We start from the raw sequence: 21,906 nt of genomic DNA, 5'->3' as shown, positions 1-21,906 counted from the left end.
TTTTGGGGAGAGGCAGGAGAGTGGGTCCTCATGTTCTGTTTATGTTTTGCTTAGCTTGGCTGACCTTGAAGTGTTTATAAAAAAATAGAGTGGCTTGCTCAAGGAAGTTGAAAAAGGCAATTTTAAAGGATTGGTTGAGATTATGGGACACCTTATGGCTCTTAAAGAATGGCAGGGCAACACTGATGAGATGTTTGAGCCCTTAAAGCAATCTATTGAATTGCTGAAGGCCTATGGACAAGAATTGCCAAAAACGGTGTTTAAGCAGCTGGAGGTCAGTGCAAAATTTGTTTTCCTAATAAAAGAAAGAGTGGGGGAGTTTCAGGATTTCAGAGTCGGGTGAGGTGGATTGAAATAAATGAGAAACAGGGCTTAGCAATTGCCCAAGGCCCATATTTTAGAACAGTATGTGTAAGGTATGTGTCATATCTAGCACATGGTGGAAACTCAATAAATATGAAACACTGTAATTCTGGAGGATATATGGGAGAATTGATGTAGACAAAGTGTGTCGGGTTTTTTTTCCAGAATTAAGGGTGAACAAATTATTTTCCTTTAGAGGAGAAAAGAGCAGATCTGAGGAGTGTTAAGGTGGTCTAAGAGGAAGTGTGGGGTGTTACAGAAAATAAGCAAGTATTCTTGGAAAATATAAAAAGGGAAAGGGTTACTGGGTCAGAGGCTGAGGGCAAGAAGGATAGTGTTGAGACCAAAGTAGGTGATCGTCTATAGAACAACTGACTAGGGAGGTAAGTCAAGGAAGGGGAGTTGTTGAAAATGGACAAATGATACCATGGCATTGCAGCAGGTGTTGTGGCAGACGTGAAAGTATCTGGGGTCTGTCCAGTTTCAGGACTGTGGTGAAGGGAGGGAACGATGTGGGTCTGACCACGCTGAGGTCTCCATTGCAGGAGCTGCCTGAGAAATGGAAAAACATAAAAAAGATGGCCATTACTGTGAGGCAGCAGGTGGCCCCACTGCAAGCGAATGATGTGAGCGTCCTCCGCCAGCGGTGCACAGCCTTCGATGCTGAACAGCAGCGGTTCTGCGAGCGATTCCACCAAGAATCTCCCTTCAGGTATGGATCAGTCACCACCTCTGCCTCCTTACTTGTAAACATGGCACCTTTGAGTTACTGACTGTCTTTCTGTTGAGTTTGTGTTCTTCTAGCAGGTTAAGACTAGTTAACAGTCTTCCCTCCCTTTACGGTTAGGATGTGGGGCTGGACTGGACAGCTGGACAGCATCCTCTCAGGGCCTGCATGAGATGACCACAGGTTGTGCAAACAAAAGACCTTGCCTTCAAAAGTCTAGAAACTTCTGTGTCTCCAGGTCTATAAAGGGATTGTATATGGTATAATTATAAAGTTTTCACTAAACTGTTGGTATTCTAAATTCTCAAAAACTCCTTTTCTTTTATGGCTGATAGAATTTTAAAATACTTTTGGAAGGAATTTTGGTAGCCTAAATTAGGAAGGATTTGAGGTGAAGTGTTTACTTCTTTCATAGCTTAGTAATGCTCAGACACCTCCCTACTTGTGATTAAGAGGTCTTTACATAAAACAGCTATAGGATGGGCAACACCATTCACATGTGCGCACAGTGTGCACACACACATAGGTTCCATTCTGTGAGGTTTCCTCCCTTGGTGGGGAAGTCTGCTAGGGTCTGCTTCTGGTCTACTGCTCAGCATCAGAGGCTCTGAAATACCACATTGGGAGGTACATGTTAAAGCAACAAATGAAACAAACAAAAATCACAACTCTACTGAAAGAAAGTAGAGCATAATGATTAAGTATATGGACTCTGGACTCAGGCTGTCTAGTGTCTAATCTCAGGCTTAATGCCCATCTCAGGAAGCCACTCAATATGTATGTGCTTCAGTTTCTTTGTCTGTAAAATTGGGTTAAAAATAGCATGCACCACATAGGGTTGCCGATAGGGTTAAAGCAATACCATTTCCAAGTGTTTAGCATAGTATCTGGCACTAGGGTGACCAACCTTCTTGGTTTTCCCTTGACTGTTCCCATGTTACCACTGAAAGGTCACACATCTAGGGAAGTCCCTCTGTGCCAGGCACATCGGAGCTGTTGGTCACCCAACCTAGCCCACAGTTAAGGGTCTACTTATTCTTACTGAATAATGTTCACCAAACATTTACTAAGCAGCTACTCTCCCCCAATTATTATACTTGGGGCTAGAGAGAACAAAATGAGTGTGTTGAGAGGAAGGGAAGGGCAGATTTGTAAAACTGTGCAAAAGATGTGTATAGACAGACAAAACACAGGACTCTGAAGCAGGGTGCTACCATTTCGGCTGCACATTAGAACCACCCAGGGAGCTCTTAAAACTTCCAATGTCCAGTCTGCCCCACAGACCAACCATATCAGATTCTCTGGGGGTAAGACCTGGCATCAGTAGTTTGTAAAGCTCCCCAGGTGTTTCCAGCATGCAGCCAAGTTTGAGACTGCTGCCCTAGACGGAAGTAACTGCTTCTCTTCTCAGCAATCAAACCAGGACGTTAAAACTGAGTCTGTCTCCCTCTAGAATAATTGCCTTAGTAGCTATGCCCTCATTCCTAAGAAACATCTATTGTTCAAAACACTGTGGAACTCCTTTTGGGCATGCCGTTGAATTTTTAAAATTCAACACTGGTCATGTAGAGCGAAAGCTGTTGAGGGAGGTAGGATATCAAGCTGAGTAATACTGCTTAGTGTTAACAATCACACCATGGCAGCAGCCATAAAAATAATGATACTAATAACCTTGGCATTAGTCTGTCTTAAGGCTGTCTCTTAAGAAAATTTTAAAAAAGGAATTCCCAAGATGGTTTGGTCAAATGGCTTCCCAAACAGGCTTCTGAGATTGGTTGAAAGGACAATACTCATTTGCTAGTCATCTGATGGAAATCTGGTATTCCTCCTTCATGGTTACATTGTGTACGTGTATTGATTGGCTGTTGTTTTTTGATTTAGTAGCTGCACTATTTTTTTCTCTTTCTTAGCACTTTATCTGCTGGCTATGAGAATATCACTTCCCTTAGCTGGGTTTTCCAAATTCACATCTGTTAATTTGACATGCAGACAAATCTCTGGAAGAGAATGCTTTGAAAAGAACTGCTCACAGCAGTGCGGAAATCCAAACATTACTGCAATTTTGATGTATTTCTCTCCTCAAGAAAACCTTCAGGACTAGAGCAGAATTGTGGATTTACTGATGAAGGGAATCTTCGTGGGTGTCAGTTCATTTTGTTTTGTTTCTTAGTTTGGTGTGTGTGAATTTGTGTGTTTAAAATGTTTAGGTACAGTGAGTAGCAAATGAGTTTAGTTCTGGTTGCTTCACTTTGAGATCATTGATGAATTTCTAAAATGCAGCCTGTGGTGCATTCCTCAATGCATGCAAGTGTCTATTCCTGATTAGACTATAGGTTAAGCTCCCATTTATCTTGTCTTTGAGGAAGAAAAGGAAATAAAGTGTCTCATTAGGCCCTTGCAGTCTGACAGGTGCTGGGTGACATCACATTGCTTGGGTTGAGGTTCTTCATGTCCAAGTCACGTTTTACTTCCTCTTTTAGTCCAAACTCCCAGCTGTGTCAGCATATTCCTAGTTGAGCTCTCTCACTTCACAGTAGTTGGCTAAATCATCATACTCAGATTCAAGGGCTTTCTAGAACTCTTAAAATTGGAGACTAATTCTCCTCTTTGAGTGAAAGGGATATTCTATGCTTCCAGCAGCACTCTCTTGTTCAATCTTTCTGACCTTAGGAATGATTCCAGGACATCTTATCCATCTCAAGACCAAGGTAACTCAGGGGTTTCTTAGCCAAAGCATTTGACCCCTGCAGGCTCCAGCTTAATGGGGAAATTAGTGGCTTTAGTTGGCTGGCACCAGATTCTGGCAATAGTTGTGGAGCCTTCTTGAAGACCCCCTCCCATTGGGTACTATCCTGCATGACAACTAGAGAAAGCAAGGCTTTCCAAATAGCCCAGAGAGCACACAGGAGGGAAGAAGGACCTCTGTCTCACTTGGACAGCGTCTACCATCTCTTCAATCACTGGAGAAAAAAGCAACATGGGTCATTATATCTCCCAGAGACATATCTATAGTTCATTAGACTCGTTCAGCTTGACCCTGTTCTTCCAGCTAATTTGACTTATTCACATAATTCAGGCTTCCATGGAAAAAAAGAAGCTGTGGTCTCAACAGTGGAGTCAGCAAAAATGATGCAAGGGCTAGGATTTTAAAGTAATACACAGTTCCTGACCTCAAGGACTTACAGCCTCAGGACAGTTTCAAAAATGAGTAAGTAGTCATGTTCACTAGATGCCAACTTCAGCCCCCACTGGGAGTCAGTTCACACCCCCTAGAAGAGGGTGCTGGAGCCATCTTGAGAACTAGCCACTTGTTCTCCGTCTTCCATTTTGGACAAGTCATTGGAAGGGACTGTTCCACTGCTCACGCAGATGGAGGCCACAGGATGGGAAGAGCTGAAAGAACACAAGTTCAGATCAGATGTGCTGAGTTGTACAATACCTGTGGGGTATCAAGCAGAGGTGTGTCATCATTTGTTGTATACATGTATGGTGCTGAGGTTAACCTTTACCAGCTAGTAGCTTTCCACAAAACAATTTAAGTCACTTACTGCTCTTTCTCTCTCTATGCTCAAGTCTAGGTCAGGCTGGCATCAGTCATTTTTCCAAGATCACATGCATGAACATCCTATTTCCATCTCTCTTAATTATGGTTTTATTCATCCAGACTTTCCAGACATTTCTCTTTTAGATTAAAATACTTTTGCATTATTATTTCAATTTCAAAGACTTAGTACACCCTTTTCCCTCCTATTACTTTCTTGTTTTTGTACTGTATTGCTCCCCTGGGTTTAGAGAACCGCTTGTAGTTTATTAGGCACATTAATCAGGTCTGTGGCTATCCTGACAATTCACACTACAGTGTTTAAATGGGAAAAAGGTTACCTGCCCTCATGTCCAGAGGTCCTTTTCACTACTTAGGCCAAATTAACTTTTATGTGTGCTTAGCTGCAGGAAATTACTGTGCACAAATTTAAACTATAAACAAAAACTATGCCACAGGGTAGATGAAGTTTGGGATAGGTTTGACAAATGATCACCTCTTAGAAATATTTGAGGAACCAATATTGATTTAAGGATGTTCATATGTGCTGAGGAAAGAATGGTTAGAAAGATCATTTATCTTCTTTTGTGTGCACCCCCAAAACTCTAATAGCACATATCTTACCTATTAAGTTATTCTTGAATTTTGCTCCATTAATATATTAAACACCATGTGGGTTCCTAGAATTTGTCTAGTCGATCTTGTGCTAATACCAAGAGGCTAAGTTCACTGCAGTCAAGATAAAAAGCAGAACCTACACACTGACAATTAGTCTCTGGAAATTAAGAATAAGCAGGACCATTCAGGTATGGTGATCTTCCCTGCTAGACCGCTTGCCTTGAGGATGTTACATTTCTTTCCTTCTAGTTCTTTCTCCACTGTTCTCATGGGGGAGAGGGTTCCTTGCCTATATAGATGAAGGGCCCTCTTCAGCTCTGTCGTCTCCAAACTCATATTCTGTTCTGAGACAGCTGGCAGCTGGAGAACAGTGAAGATGTGCACTGTTGTTCAGCCTCATTCCCTTGAGGAGTAAATCCACCACCGTAACACAAGGGCCAAAAACTATTTAGGTGGAACAAGCGGAATCAAACATAGCAAGCATCAAAGTTAATCTGACAGTAATTTAATGGTATGCATAACTGTTATTGTGTTGCATGGCAATTAGGCTTAAGTGGTGAGCAGTTCAGGTAAATGGCTTTAATTAGGATCACATTCCATCCATCAAGTCCAATATTTCCAAAGAGAACTGAGAGAAGCAGCAGTTCAAGAAAGGGAATTTGTATGCTGTCCTCTTCCTTTCTCCCCTCCCCTCCACATCCCCCCAGCCAATACACACATACGGATACGCACACTCAGTTGGAGGAAATGGCCAGTTCTCTAGTCATTCATGTCCTATCAACTTTCCCCTTGAGGATGGACCCTGGGATGCCCTATTCTGACTTTAGAGGAATGCAGTGTTCACACATAAGTCATGGTGTCCCCAGTACCTAACCCAAGCACATAGAAACAAGAAAACCTGAAAGAGGTGATGGCGAAAAAGTGTAAAGAAAGATTGCAGAGGAAAATGAGAGGCTCCTTGAACACTGGGTTCTGGGTGCTCCTGGCCACAGAAACATTATCTGTGTGTGTGGGTTCCTTTGTATGTAGAGTTCTTACATGGAAAGGCCAAATCAGGAAAGCAGGTCTGGGCAGGTGGCAGCATCGAGTAGGTTAATGCTGCTGAGCACCAGGAGCAGAGGACACCTGCCATACACATTGGAGAAAAGAGGATGAGGGGGCATGAATTAAAACTCTAAAGCTAGATACAGTGTTTACTGGGGCAAGTGCAGACCCAGGGGCCACCCAGGATTCAGGCAGAGCAGACCAGAGAGGGCGGAGGGGAGGCTGAGCACAGCCTGGAAAAGGGACTTAGATGAGGAGCCCAAGCTGAGGCACACAGTGAAGGAAACTGATGGTGACTGCGGAGTGCCTTGCTGAGGGCTTTGTGTTCAAACTCCAAGGCTCCCAGCAGAGGTCCTCAGACTTGGAGGAAAGCACTGCGGGCCATCAGCGTGAGTCTCACCACAGACAAGGACACCAGCAGAGCACATTGGAGTCACCCATGGTGCTTGAAAACTGCCACTGCCCACACCCCAGCCCCAAAGATTCTGATTTAATTGATCTGGGGAGCAGCCTGGGCATGGAGATTTTAAAGCTTCCAGAAGATTCTAATATGCAACCAAGACTGAGAGCCACTGCTCAAGAGGAAGTGATGCCAGATGGGGTCAGTGCTGGACTTTTAAGTGCCAGCCCTCTCGCTTAAAGACGACTTCCCACTAGCAGCTCCTGGCAGGCTTTGGCTTTTAGCATCTGCGGTAACATGCAGTTCTCTTTTGTGACAGGTGGTCTGGAAGCCAGTGAGTGGCAGCGGAGTCTAAAGGGGGCTCAAACAAAGGGATGACTCCCCTCTACCCTGGATAAGGGGTTGGGGGAGGTGGAGGAGAAGAGGAGCATTTTTACCTTCTCAGAAGTGAAGAAAAGATCCAAGCAGGGAGTTCCTCTTAGAGTGTCTTCCCTCCAGTGGGTTGTGTTCACTCTACTCCAACCTGCCCTGAATGTCTTTTCTTCCCAGGCTTTGGTGAAACTCACTGCTCTTTGCTCAGATACTAAGTGTTTGTGCCCAGCGAAATAGGCCAAGCAGAGAAAGACAAATAGTATATGATTTCACTTGCATGTACGATCTGAAAAGCAGAACAAAGAGACAAACAAAAAAACAGAAACAGACACATAAATATGGAAAACAAATGATGGTTGACATAGAGGAGAGAGTGCAGGGATGGGCAAAATAGTTGAAGGGAATTAAGAGGGATGAACTCCCAATTATGAAATAAGTAAGTCATGGTGATGAAGAGTACAGCATAGTCAATAATTTCATAATTTTATATGTTGACATCTGGTAACTACATTTATCATGATGAGCATTTTATAATGAATATAATTGTCGAAACACCATGTTGTACACCTGCAACCAATATAATATTGTATGTCAACTACACTTCAACTAAAAATAAAAAGTAAATATTGGAGTTGCTAGTACTTTGGTGATCCTAGGAAATGGGCCTGTACAGCCATAATATTACTAATAAGTGCACTGTACTTACAAAGGAAACACATTGTGTCTTGTAGATTTGACAGCATTGACTCTTATCAAATGCTGGATGCCTGGCACACTAAGATCCAGCAGATGGAATCGACAATGGCCTCCACTGCCGAGTCTGCCAGCCTGTTTGAGGTTAGCATTCCAGACTACAAGCAGCTAAAGCAGTGCAGGAAGGAGGTCTGCCAGCTGAAGGAGCTCTGGGACACTGCTGGGGTGGTGACCTCCAGCATCCGTGCCTGGGAGACCACCATGTGGAGGGATATCAACGTGGAGGCCATGGACGTGGAGTGCAAGCAGTTTGCCAGGCACATCTGGAACCTTGCAAATAAAGTCAGGGCCTGGAAAGCACTGTGCTGAACACTCTGACCTCGCTGAGTGCCGTGGCTGAGCTCCAGAATCTGGCCATCTGGTGGCGGCACTGGGGGCAGCTGATGCAGGCCATCGGTGTGAGCTTCACTGTGGGCGAGGGCACAACACTGGCACAGCTCCTGCAGCTCCAGCTGCACCGCTTTGAGGATGAGGTCAGAGGCATTGTGGACGAAGCTGTGAAGGAGATGGGGATGGAGAAGACCTTGAAGGAGCTGCAGGCCACCTGGGCCAGCATGGAGTTCCAGTACGAGTCCCACCTGCAGACCAACATCCCACTGCTGCGGTCGGACGAAGGCCTCATTGAGGGCCTGGAGGATAACCAAGTGCAGCTTCAGAACCTGATGACGTCCAAGAATGTTGCTTTCTTCCTAGAGGAAGTGTCGGGCTGGCAGAGGAAGCTGTCTACAGCCAATGCTGTCATCGCCATCTGGTTTGATGTGCAGTGCACGTGGTCTCATCTGGAGAGTATATTCATTGGATCTGATGATATCCAGGCTCAGCTGCCCCAGGTACTTGCTAAGGAAACCCTGCCCTCTCTGTTCCCTTCCCGAGTCAAGGGAAGAGCACCCAGTTTCTTCATCCTCTAGACCTTTCCTTCTCTGCTGCCTGCCTTGGCCTCACTCAACAAATGCTTGCTTCACGAGCCACCAAAAGTCAGGCAGAGGAAAAGAAAGAAGGTGAAATGCACACCAGTCAGTTTGTCCCTGGGTGGGTGGGCAAAAGAGAACCTGGATTTTAAAAAAGCCCATGTACACAAGAGAAGAGATAGAAAATATTTTGCTACTGCAGTTTGTGGTGAGCTGCTCATGGGTTGCCCCATAGATGATTACAATGCAGCTATCGATTGGCAGAGAGCACTGTTTCCAAGCATATTCACATTCCTTCTCAGCAGCAAGCTGTTCTGTAACCGTCTGGCCTGTGCCACATGGTAAATACCAGTCTTCAGCTAAATACGAAACATGGAATTTCTCTAAAATATGCGTCCTTCTCTTTGCTACCTTCCCTGTGGTTGATAGCCCTTTCTAATTTGTCCTAATTAATGTGCCTTTAACTTAGCCCCTTCAGTGGACTCTAACTCATTAAAAGAATTTTTTTTTGGCAGGCTTTCTCTGGGTCCCTTCAGCACAGCAAGGTCTTTGCTTACAAATTAGTTTAATTCCAAAATGTCAAATGACATCCAGGTCTTGCTAAAAAGTTTAAAGCACATTCCATCAAAACATTTTATTTTCCCATCTCATCCCGCAAAAGCATATTTAATGTAATAATACAGATTAAAAGTTGCACATTTGGAGTGGAAACTAACAGAAAACAATTCTGTCAGAGCTTTTGTAATTAGGCCAAATTGAATAAGCCAGGTTTTATTTATCTCCAGTGCTAGTGATTGAAGAAGAGCAGGTTTAATTATAAGGAGGTGAAGACATGGATGGAGGTTTGGTAAAGACTTTAACAGAGACATTTGAGGACTTTCAATGAAATACAATAAAGAATCAGTATCATTAACTGCTCAACAGTGCCACAAATGTGTGTGTAAAATATGTAAATATGTGTTCTTTGTATTAACAAAATGACAATAGAGACAATCTCAAAACAAAATCAGTCATCTTACAACCTAATTAGTAACTATTTTCATTCATTAAGAATATGTCCCAATTTTTGTTTATGTATATACATATTTTTACATAATTGCTGTTGGTGTAATTATAGTTCTCTCAATTCAGCTCTTTTTCATTTTAACATTTATGCCGGTATTTCCAATACTTCTATAACCTTGATACCTTTTCCACCCGTAACTGGAGCCAAGTATCTCATTAGGGAATCATAATTCATTTTACGTGGCCCTGTTAGTCTAAATCTTCCTGGAGAGGGGTGGATTACAGAGGTCTGGGGCAGACAGGGCCGGCAGTGTGCTCCTGAGTCTGAATGCTGCCACTTGCACCTGTGGGGTTGTAAGAAAGTCACCCTCTCTGTGCCCTGGTTTCCTCCGATGTAAACTGAGACTAATACTAGTACCTCTTTCAGGGAGTCAATTAAAACAGTGCACAGAGCACATACCATTGTAACTGTTGTTATATAGTAATAATAATACCACAAACTCTAGGTACCAGGTATTGAGCTAAAGTGCTTTACATATATTATTGTCAGAATCATTTCAACAACACTCTGGTGGGATGTGTGTTTGAGAAAAATGATGACATCTAACTTTGACATCACAAGTGCTGAGGAAAAACTTAGTTTGGTTGCCTAAACTTCTGTATGGACACAGAAAGAATGCTGGATCCACTATCTGCCTGACTTAGGAGTTCTGTGTTTGATGCCAACATTTCTCAAAGTGTGGTCCAGTGACCTCCAAGAGTCAAAAGTCGAGGTCAAAACTGTCTTAATAATAATGTTAAAATGTTATTTTCCCTTTGGACTTTCATTCTTCTATGAGCATACAGGGGAGTTTTCTAGAGGTTGCATGACATATGCTATCACCACACACTGAATGCAGAAGCAGAGAAGTGAATCGAGTCATCTCATTAAAGTCAGACATTAAAGAGATTTGCAATAAAGAAAGGAGAAGAAAAGGAACAATGCCATTTTTTTCTCTAAGTTATTTTGTTTGGGGGAATATAATTATTTTGGATGTAAGAACATGTTATGTTAACATAATGAGCTTAATATTGTTACTTTTTAAATGAATTAACAAATATATTTTAAATTTCTCAGCTTTAGCTGCTAATGTAGAAAACTGTATTGGTAGACAAAAGAAACACCTACATACAGAAAAGCTTTTCATACTCTCCAGTGTTTTTAAAAGGGTAAAGGGGTTTGAAGACAAAAATGTTTGAGAACTGCCGTTGGCGGTGAAAGGTATCACTTTCTTAGCATCTTCAGACAACCTAAGAACAGGTTTCTGTTCCTGAATTGCCTCACAAGGGGAGATTTTGGAACTGAGGGGGGTGGTAGTTAATGTTTTCCACATTTTTATTTGCAGGATTCTAAAATATTTGAAGGGATTGATGTTGACTTTAAGGAGCTAACTTATGATCCTCAGAAAGCTCCAAATGTAGTGGAAGCCACCAACAAAGCAGGTCTTTATGAAAACTGGAAGATATTCAGAGCAGGTGATGGTCTGTTAGCTGCCCCCTCTTGTAATGCAGGAGATGATATTCCCTTCTCCCCATTCTGTCTCTGAGCTCCTGACCTATTTAACTGCCCAAGTGAAAGAGTGAGTACGTGTGTTTCTGTATGTGCCTGGATTTGGTGATAGTGGGGTGTTCATTCTGATGGAAATGTATCAGTGTTTATGTTTGCAATACCTATGTTTCTTACACTGGTTTCTGCATGTATTCCATATATTGTGTATGTTCACATCAAGGTCTGTGTATCTATGCACCTAGGCAAACTTAATTAGGAATTCTGTGTCTGTGCCCTCAGATAGTACCTGTGTGAGAAAACCCTGGCAGAGTACCTGGATACCAAAAGGCTTGCCTTCCCTAGGTTTTACTTTCTCTCTTCTTCTGATTTGTTAGACATCTTTTCCAATGGCACAGCTCTACAACAGGTAAGCTGAGGGAGCACCTGTAGAAACGTCCAGAAGGTCTCAGGAGCTCCCAGTGGGAGAGGTGTGGGTTCCGCATGATGCCTCCTCTCTCTGGCAGTGTTGCCAGAGTATCAGACCTGCATTGCCACCAGCATCATCCCTAACCTCAGAGCTTCTTCATCCCCCATCACGGCTTCCTGGGGGCCCTACAGCCCATCAGGGGTGATGGCTCTCCAAAGTAGAACTGGGGAAGCATTGAGGATGGCAAAGGTGGAAAGAGCTAAGCTTTTACAGAGAATGCTGTTGATTTCATTATAAAAAGGGGTCCAGTGAACTGTGGTCCAAAGTTAGAGCTAAAATTCCCATGGGGAGATAAGCTTGGAAGTTGTCTTAACTGGACATTGGGTGGTTGTGGAATGAGTGGGTGTGAGCAGTCCAAACGTTTGGGTCCTAGCCCCTGGTTCTAGCCACTTGGTAACCATATAGTCTTTGATGTACCACTTCTCTTTGAGGGAGTTTCCTCCTCTGTGAAATGGGAGATGCCTACTGTGTTACAGGTTTTCAGAACATAGTAAAGTAACGAATTGAAGCACTCACTGTTATTATTTGGAGCTGTAGACAGTTGTTCTAACCTTAAGAGGGCAACAGAATCATCAGGAAGACTTGTAAAAATACAGATTCCTTATTCAAATTCAGTTAGACAATATCCATCATATCATTGATAAGTTTTCACAAATGCCTAGGGTGCCTAACTGGTTTCCTTGGTTTCACTGGAGATGACTGGTAATTGTAGGTCTGCTTTGGTTATGTAGCTGTATTCCTATTAAGTTAATGTGTGTGCACAATTTAATTAGTAGTTTAAAACCTATACATGCTTATGTTACTCTACAAGAAGATATGTTAAAGAAATAATCTTCTCATGTTTTCTTCCGTCTGTTACTTCTATAGCTTTTCTTCTTCCTTCCTAATTACAACCCTTAAGTAGAATTCGTGCCTCATAATGAAATTACCGAGTATCATAATTCTTCCAAGTGGTAAAGATACTTCAAGACAAATGCTGGGCATAGAAGCCACAGGGCATAAATCTGCAAAGAAGTAAAAAGCTAACCTTTTCAAACAATATTGCTTCTCTCTCACTTACCAACTTTACATTTCCCTGTATGGCCCCGGAAGATGACTGGTTAGCCAGAGACGGGTAAGATTCCTCAAGGGAGGAACAACCTAAGACAGGCACAGTCGCAGGGGGGCCATCAGGTGAGAAATTGGGGATCAACAGAGGTGAGGTTTAGAACCTCACCCCCCCTGTCCTGAGAGAAATCTTCTGCATCTGTGGATGTTTTGTTGCCCTTGTCTAGCTTGGATTAATACTTAGTCTATAGGCACACACCTGATCATCTACATTTGCCCTCTTACAGCACTAAACTATATTTTCTACCTTTATCTTGCATCTACATACCACTTCAGCATTTTATTTAAAAAATAATAATAATAACAGTAATAATAAGGGAGAAATGTGGGATTCACATATAAATCAAATATAAAAATCAAACGAATATTCACATTTGACCTGATTGTTTATAGTTCATGATGCGTGATCAAAACTGAAAGTTTCTGTGATTACTGCCCTTGCACTGTTCACCATGTAAGAACTTACTTATTCACTATGTAAGAATTTGTTCACCATGTAAGAACTTGTTCGTTATGCTTTAGAAGATTGGAGACTGTTGAGAATTAGGCTTGGGGTTGATTAATGATTGTGCATTGAGTCCCCTATACAGAATTTTATTTTGTTAACAACCATTTGATCAATAAATATGAGAGATGCCCTCTCAAAAAAAAAAAAATCTTAAGATTATTAAAAAGAAGAATGCAAGTACCTACTTGCTGGCTTAAGGACATTTGGACATTGATCTTAGTAAAACTGTAAAACTAACAGAATCAAACACAGGGCTCAGAGTGTGGCACATACTTAGTACAACATATTAAGTATGAATATATATACATATTTAAATGAACAAATATCCACTAAAATATGAATAGTGATTACCTCTAGATGGAGGGAGATGGGGTGATTTTTACGCTTTTCTTTAAGCTTTTCTACATTGTCTCAATATTTTTATAATGAGCATAAATTATTTTCATAAACAATAAAATTCTTCATAAAAACAGATAATGGGTAGTAGTTATGGCTTAATAACTGCCACATTTGCCAGACAGGATCTAGATCTTTGCTACTTACAGCGGTACCAGCATCATGTTGGAGCTTGTCAGAAATACAAAATTATAAGCCCTACCACAGATCTACTGATTGAGAACCTATAGCTTAACAAGATCCTGAAGTGATTCATATGTACGTGAAAATATGAAAAGCACTCACTGCTGAAGCCTTCACATGCAGGCATGACAGGAACAATGCATGCCTTGCTCCTCAGTATATCCCTAGCACCCAGCAGTGCCTCAAACGCAAATAACTGTTAAATAAATACATGTGTAAATGATGATACTTCTGAGTACACAATTAGAAAGTGGAGATTATATCTATTCGAGTTCTTTGTTTTCTGTCAGAGTTCCCAGAAGTGGGTGCCTAATACTTGCTGTAAATGCCATTAAATTCTTTTATTAACAATGTTGGCCCTAAGAATCTACTATACCTACATGTAATCTTTTTTAAAAGGAGTTCTTGCTCACAGCTCAGGAAAAAAAAAAAAATACAGATTCCTAGGGCCTCCACCACAGTCTCTGATTCAGTAAGTCTGGGTGGGGCTAAATAATTTGCATTTGTAAGGATTCCTGAAGCACTGCTGCTGGTCTCAGGACACACTTTGAGAACCACTGCTATGTATCAAAGGTCTGAACATCAGAACAGCTGATGGGAGGGGAGCTATGGCATCCCTATTGTGGGTTCCTTTGTCTTTCATCCCTTCTCACCTGCCTTGCCTGAGGATTTCAGCCCCGGGCAAGTTCATTATGGTTTCAGTGAGACCAAGAAATGACAACTGAGCAGTCTTGGGGTAAAAGGGTTTATGCACGGCTTTACTCTCCCGGCAGTAGTTCAAGCACTAGAATTACATCCACATCCAGCAGTCCGCAGGTCCATAATCCTCCTTCATCTCTGCTTCTGCCCACAGCACCGGCCAGAAGTCTTTATATAGTGATTCAGTCAATACTAGCTCCTTGTGTACAGGTGTGGAAGCAGTAGCCTAGCAGCAGGCTGGTTACATCATCAAGTAGTTTAGGTTCAGGTGAGGATCCTAGCCATAGGATGTTCCATTTTCCCTACAACCCTCTGTATCAATTCAAAGATATCTTTCTCATCTGCATCTAACTCCATGGACTAATATACCATAGTTTTTAATACTGTTTTGCAATTACAAATAACTGGCATTGAATAACTTTGAGGTTTGTATTGTTGGAGGTCTATCTTCCAGGTAAATTTCCAGAAGCCAGATTGCTGGGTCATAGGGTAAATGATGGGGTCTTGTTACATAATCCCCTCTATAGGAATTGCAGCCTTTTGTACCACCAGTAATGGATGAGACCTTCTCCAGCAGAGCCAAAAGATGGCACCCATGCATTAGTTTTCTGTCCTTGTCAGTGACTTTCTAACTTACTGAAATTATTTTTAGATTGTTGGTAAGTAATAAAGGGAGAGCTTTCTCTGTCTCTTTATCCATGATAGTTAAAGCCTCTCTTTTTTTTCCCTACAGATTCAGTGTTTACAAAGTAGCCCAGGCATGGTGGAGTTGAAATATTTATCACATTAGCATTCTGTTTTTCTAACTATGTGTTTATTAAGTCTATGTATAGGAGGGTCAAAGATCATTGTCAGACCTTTTATATCTTTTGTACATGAGGTACTCATTCTCAAATATATTATTTTATTTTTTTCTCACTTGGTTTGAGTAAATCTATATGTAGTTACCCCCTCCCTACGTCCCCAGAGATGAAGCATGGTAGAGTAATTCCCAATTCCTTCTATATCTGTGACTCTTTGTAGTTTTCACATGGGAGTGACTGAATGCTGGGGGTTGGAATTCACAGCAATCTCCCCTCAAATCCATGCAGACATAGCTCTGCTGTGTCTCAGAGAAGACTTGTGCAGACTGCCTGCCTTTCAATTTCACCTTTCTGGGAAGCCTAATTTCTTTCTATTTGGATCTCTATGGAGATGAAAATTTCAATTAAATTTTTAGAAAATTTTTATGTTTATACATTTGCTTTATTTTGTTAATGTTCCCAAGATATGGTGAGGTTTTTTCCTATCTGAAAACCAGGGCTTTCATTATCTTAAAAAAGTTTTCTTTCAGTATGCTTTTAAGTAACATTATATTCCATTTATCTGGACTTTTTTTTCTTTCAGGTTCATCCTACTTCCATAAGTTGAAATTCTATTTTCTCTGTGCCACATATATTTCCTTCATATAGTCATACATATTTTTATCTCTTAGTCCTCCTCTTTAGCATTCTTCCAGTTTCCAAAGTTTATCCACCATGTTTAATTTTGGGTCACTTAGTCCTTCAGTATTGCTAATATTAGTATAGAACTGCTGTGTCACTTTATTTCTCCACCTCTACCAACTTATCTTTCAGCTCATATTTCATAAAGTTCATGTTTCTTGCATTTAATTAAAAACAATACAGTGTGATATTTTCCTAACTACCCCTGTTTCCTTTAGTAAAGCTTCTAATATATATGCTCATAATATAATGTAATAATACAATTATGTATATAAATAATTATATACTCTTGCTCTATCAGTTAAATCCTCTTTTAAGTTGCAGGTAGATCCCACATTGGTGGTGGTGGTTTTCTTTTTTTTTTAATTTACTATTTTTTCTTGGATAAAGAAAGACCCATGCCATCAGATATATGTTCCGAATCACTGTGGGTGGGATCTTCTCGAACACCTTCACAGTTTACTTCATTACACTTTGAATTCTTCTTCTCAAGCTCATAAACCACAAAGCTGGTTATTGTAAATTCAAGATCACAGTTCAGGATCCCAGCAGCCTGAACATCTGGTATTTCTAAAAGCCCTACCAGAAGGCCAGTTTCTGATTATTTCCTCTCCAACCTGTCCTTTCCCTCCCTTCAAGACCATAGTGTGGCTCTACCTAGCCTCCCTCCTAGAAGTCCTTCTCGGGGCATCCCTAAGGGGGTTGTACCAAGAGATACTGGGCTAGGGAGAAGCCCTGGAATGGGCAGGCCTTCTGCTTGGGGTGAGCCTGCTCACCCTTCTATGGATCCTCCAGATACTGGTCTGTCTCATCAAAGCAGTTCCAACAACTGGGCGACTTCTTCCATAGGCCACTGTCACCACTGCCCTGTGGCCCTCTGGATTTGGGCATGTTAGTGCTCTTCTGCAGACTCTCCTGTGCCTCTCTCCTGCTGCATAGTAGTATTTTCTTAGGAAGAGCGTTTATGAATTAACCATTACTTTTTTCTTCCAATCTGTTCTCATCTTTAGTGGATTAAGCAGAAATTAATCAAACTTTTATGGCTTCATTGGTTTGTAGCTACTACATGATTCCTGCTAGTTTTCTATTTCTTTAGCCACTTCTACCCAATTCAGTTGGTTCCTGACTTCACATCATCATTCTTCCTACAGGCTTCCTTCTAAATGTTTGGTATCCAATACGGTAACACTTATCACATGGTAGCTCTCTCAAAAATACTACTAAGTAAATCCCTGGACACATTCTCCAATCCTTTGGCATAGTGTCCCTTCATAGGTTCAACACCACCTTTCCAAACTCTTTGACAATATGGCCAAGATGCAGTTCCAGCTAGATGCCAGTGAGAAACCAACCAAGATAAGTATTGGCATGTACAGCAAGGAAGAAGAGTACGTGGCCTTTAGTGAGCCTTGTGACTGTAGTGGTCAGGTAACGTAAAAGTCCTTTCTCCTTATGTCTTCTCTGTCTCAGTTGTCTGCATTCAAATATAGTCAGCATCAACCTTCAGGATGACCTGTTTGACCTTGGGCCAGAACTGCTGTCTGTGCCCTGGGACTGCCAGCTTCCCTCCATTGACCCGATGTTGGAGCAGCCTCTAGCACCCGCTTTCCTCTCTCTGGGAAGGACACATGTCATGATTCATACACCTTCCCCAACCAAAGATCCCTGCAGAGAGGAGTAATATGCATATAAACAACCACCTGAGTCAACAAGAAAAGGATTTTTCAATGATTAGCAGCCCCAGGAGACTTTACAATGACAGCCCCTGGGGCACCCCACCAGGGAGTCAGGAACCCTGACATCTTCCCTGGGAGAAAATGCCCTTTGCCATCAGCCATTGTCCTGAGATGCCACTTCTCTGTGCAAATACACCTTGGAGCCACTTCCTCCCATAACCCATTCCCCTAATAGACCCAACTACCACCCCGCTCCAAGAACTACTACTTCCAAATCTCCCATGATAATTCAGGAAACACAAAGCATGCAACAATTTTCTCCTTAAGTCTTCTTCCCATCTGGTGCCACTGCCACTAAAATATAATCCCTTCTTTGTTCATTATCGTAAATAATCCAGCAGAGCATTACCCCTGGAGGGTCTAGTCTAGTCCTAAGTAACACCTAGAGAGAGGATCTCTTATAGAGCCCCACCTTCTACCACCCATATCTTGGAAGGCAGTTGCAGTACCAGAAAAGAATTGGACATTCTCAGTTTTATGAGAGGACCCTGGGGTTTGATTCAGAATGTGTTCGTTCTGCAGACCCAGAAAGCCCTTAGTTGGAAAACATAAGCCTGGCTTACTTCTCCCTACTCAGCGTGAACAAGGTCGTGAGAATCCACTGACTTATCTACAGCCAGCTCAACTCAGATGAAGACTTGTATGAACTCTAGATGGCAGCCCCCATCCCCTTCACCTGCTACTGTCCTGCATGTTCTAAATGGGCACCACCAGCTGTTGCTAACAGCCTGCTTCTCACCTATCACCATCTGGGTTACACAAACAAAATGTGTCCCTGTGCCTTCTGGCTGCCCTTTGGGGTTATACATCATGCTTGGGCTCTGTTCTCTTCACTCCCTCAGGCTGAATGGACAAAAATGCATATTACTGATCATATCTTCTTAGGAACCTAGCATCTAACTCAGAGTTGTTCTTTCAGGTGGAAATATGGTTGAACCACGTGCTTGCTCATTTGAAGGCCACCGTAAGGCACGAGATGACAGAAGGTGTAACTGCATATGAAGAAAATCCAAGGGAGCTGTGGCTCTTTGACTACCCAGCTCAGGTGGTCTCCCACCCAGGACCTTGTGGGCCCCCATCCTCTGCTAGGCTCTTCCTCTGCTAGCTTGACCTCCTTCTGCCTTCAGTGGCTGCCAGACATGTGACTCACTGGGCCTGTGAGGGGTCAGCGAGAAGGAGCTGGACTGTCAGCCAAGACCTAATCCAAACATTACCTTGGAGAATCAAGGGCTTCCCATCTTTATCCTCTTTGGCTGCAGTAGGGAGAAAATATAAACAATTCAACTCATTGAACCAGCCAAGTCCATGTGTGCCAAGCCCTATGCTGAGTAACAGAGACACCAGCAGGGAGCAAGACAATACTACCCTGCCCCACCCACTGGAGTTTGCAGACTGGCGTGGGAGTCAGGCCCTTCACATGGGACCTGGCTGGATGAGAGAGTCGGGGTACTCTGGGAGCATATGGCTAGCTAGAGGGCTTGGGGGACCCCTGAGGAAATGATATTTAAGCTGAGATCTAAAACTGGAGTGAACAAGTTAATAATGGAGAAGAGAAAGAGCAACTGAGCATAGGGAAGAGCATGGGGTAAAGGCTCAGAAGCAAGGAACAGCCTAATGTGTTTGAGGAATGGAGAGGAACTCGGTGTGTTTGAAGAAAGAGTGAGGGAGGAACCAGGAGCTTGAAGCAGCAGATGGACTCTGGAGAGGAAAGGCAAAGCCAATTCTTAAGACCATGTTAGGGAGTCTGACAGGATTCTAAGACACATCTGAGTCCTTTACAGGGTTCTCAGCAAGGTAATAAGAGAGAGGGGAGAACTGATGAGGATTTTTGAAAATGACTCTGGCTGCAATGCACCACCCCTCCCTTCCCCTGGGAGCTACAGATATTGGTGGTAATGGAAGCAGTAGGAGTAGATAAGGTTGTTCTCAACCAAGTGATCTATTTTGCAAGGGCAGAAAGTGCTTTTTTCCCACTGTGTTCCCACTTCACCTCTCCAAGGAATTAGAAGAATGTGGCTCACTCATCTAGTCCATGCTGGTTGAAGAGGGAGGGGAGGAGCTAGTGCCACCCACACAATCACTTGTGAGCTCTTGCTGGGTGATGAGTGGGCTGGTTGTGGAGACAGTCCTGGTGATGGCTTACTAAGTGCCTCTTGGTGCTACAGGTAGCCCTGACCTGCACTCAGATCTGGTGGACCACAGAGGTGGGCATTGCATTTACCAGGCTGGAGGAAGGCTATGAGAACGCCATGAAGGACTATTACAAGAAGCAAGTGGCCCAGCTCAAAACCCTCATCACCATGCTGATTGGCCAGCTCTCCAAGGGGGACTGGCGGAAGATCATGACCATATGCACCATTGAGTGCATGCCCGAGATGTGGTGGCCAAGATGATTGCTCAGAAGGTGAGTCCCTGTTTGTGGGCAACTATACCATGAATATTCTGGCTGTGGAGAAGCTCACCTATTGCCTAAACATGGGGGACCCTGACTCTGCATTGGCCCGAGAGCTGCGAGAGGATCATGGGGGCTGCTCCTATCTTTTAAAACCCCAGCAAAACAATGCAATCAGAGCAGCTCATGCTTTCTGTGCTGTGGGCACAGCGTGCTGTGCTCATGTCTAAAGACAGCACCCAAGTCTGCCAGTGCACTGTGTGTCCTGTGGCCAAGGGGCCACCTACTACCTGCTAACCTGTGGCTCACCCACCTATTCTACCCCTGCCACTCTCTCCAGGTGGATAATGCCCAGGCCTTCCTCTGGCTGTCCCAGCTGTGGCACCATTGGGATGATGAGGCCAAGCACTGCTTTGCTAACATCTGTGATGCCCAGTTTCAATATTCCTATGAACACTTGGGAAATACACCTCGCCTGGTGATCACACCGTTGACAGACAGGTGAGTGTGGGCATCAGGCACTGACAGAGAACCCTACTGCTGTCTGGCTCAGGCCATCCAGTGGCCATCTGGGTCAAGGCCACTGGGACTTCCTGCGGAATTACTAGGTAGTCATATACACCTGAATTCTAACACCAGTTCTAACACATTCCAGATGCTTATCCATGAAAAACCTGAACCTAATTCTTGGTCTCCTCATCTCACACCACACATGAGTTTTAAGGAGTTTAGTGTATAGATGCTCAGTGAATGATTCCTATTGCTATTTTCTTATCATTCAATGGCCACATTTATTCAGCACCTCTCACTCTGATAACACACAGATAAAAGGAAGGTAGTCTCTACCATGAATGGAGTTTTTAATTTTTTAGGGAACCATATTCTTTGTCATTCATATTAATTCATTTTTTAATGAATTCATACCAGACACTGAATGAGTCACTGGGAATACAAAGATGACTAAAACATTCTCTGCCCTTAAACTCCAATTCTAGTGAGAGAAATCAGACATATGTAGATAAAAATTTAAATAGCACAAGGTAGAAACATTGAAGGCCGTAGTATAAAAGAGGGCTCAAAGCCATAAAATATCCAAGCAAGTGACTTATCCAAGTAAGTATCCAAGCAAGTAAACTCTATGAGCACAGAGGGACACAGCCACTGTGGGATGAAGTGAATAGGACTGGAAATACTTCAGGGAAGAGACGTATGTGATCTGGGCCTTAAAAGATGTGTAGGATTCCAATAGGATGGCTGTCACGGTATCCATGAAATTGTGCAGAAATCTGTGCGCTTGTTCTATTGAGAGGATCTATATCATTCACCAATTCTTAAAGTGGTTGAGGATCCCTAAAAGTTAAGAACTACTGACTGTGGAAAATGGAATTTTATAGGCAAAGGCCTGGAAATGAGAAAACTCATGACATGTTCCTGGAAGAGGAAAAAGACTCCTGATTTGGGTGGAGGTAGTTGGTCATAAGTCTGGGAAGATGGAGTCAGACTATAATGTGTTAAGAATATATTTTTTTATCCAGTAAGTAGTGGTAAACTATTGAAAATTTTTCCTCAGAGGAGTAAAATGATGAAACTGTACCTTATGAAGATTTATCTGACAGTAGAACATGTGCAAAGGAGAGAGGAGATGAATGGGATAA

Source organism: Manis pentadactyla, chromosome 4 (genome assembly GCF_030020395.1).
Source record: "Manis pentadactyla isolate mManPen7 chromosome 4, mManPen7.hap1, whole genome shotgun sequence".
NCBI classification, from domain to species: Eukaryota; Metazoa; Chordata; class Mammalia; order Pholidota; family Manidae; genus Manis; species Manis pentadactyla.
The sequence above is the reverse complement of the archived record's forward strand: the minus strand, read 5'-3'. Positions refer to the sequence as shown.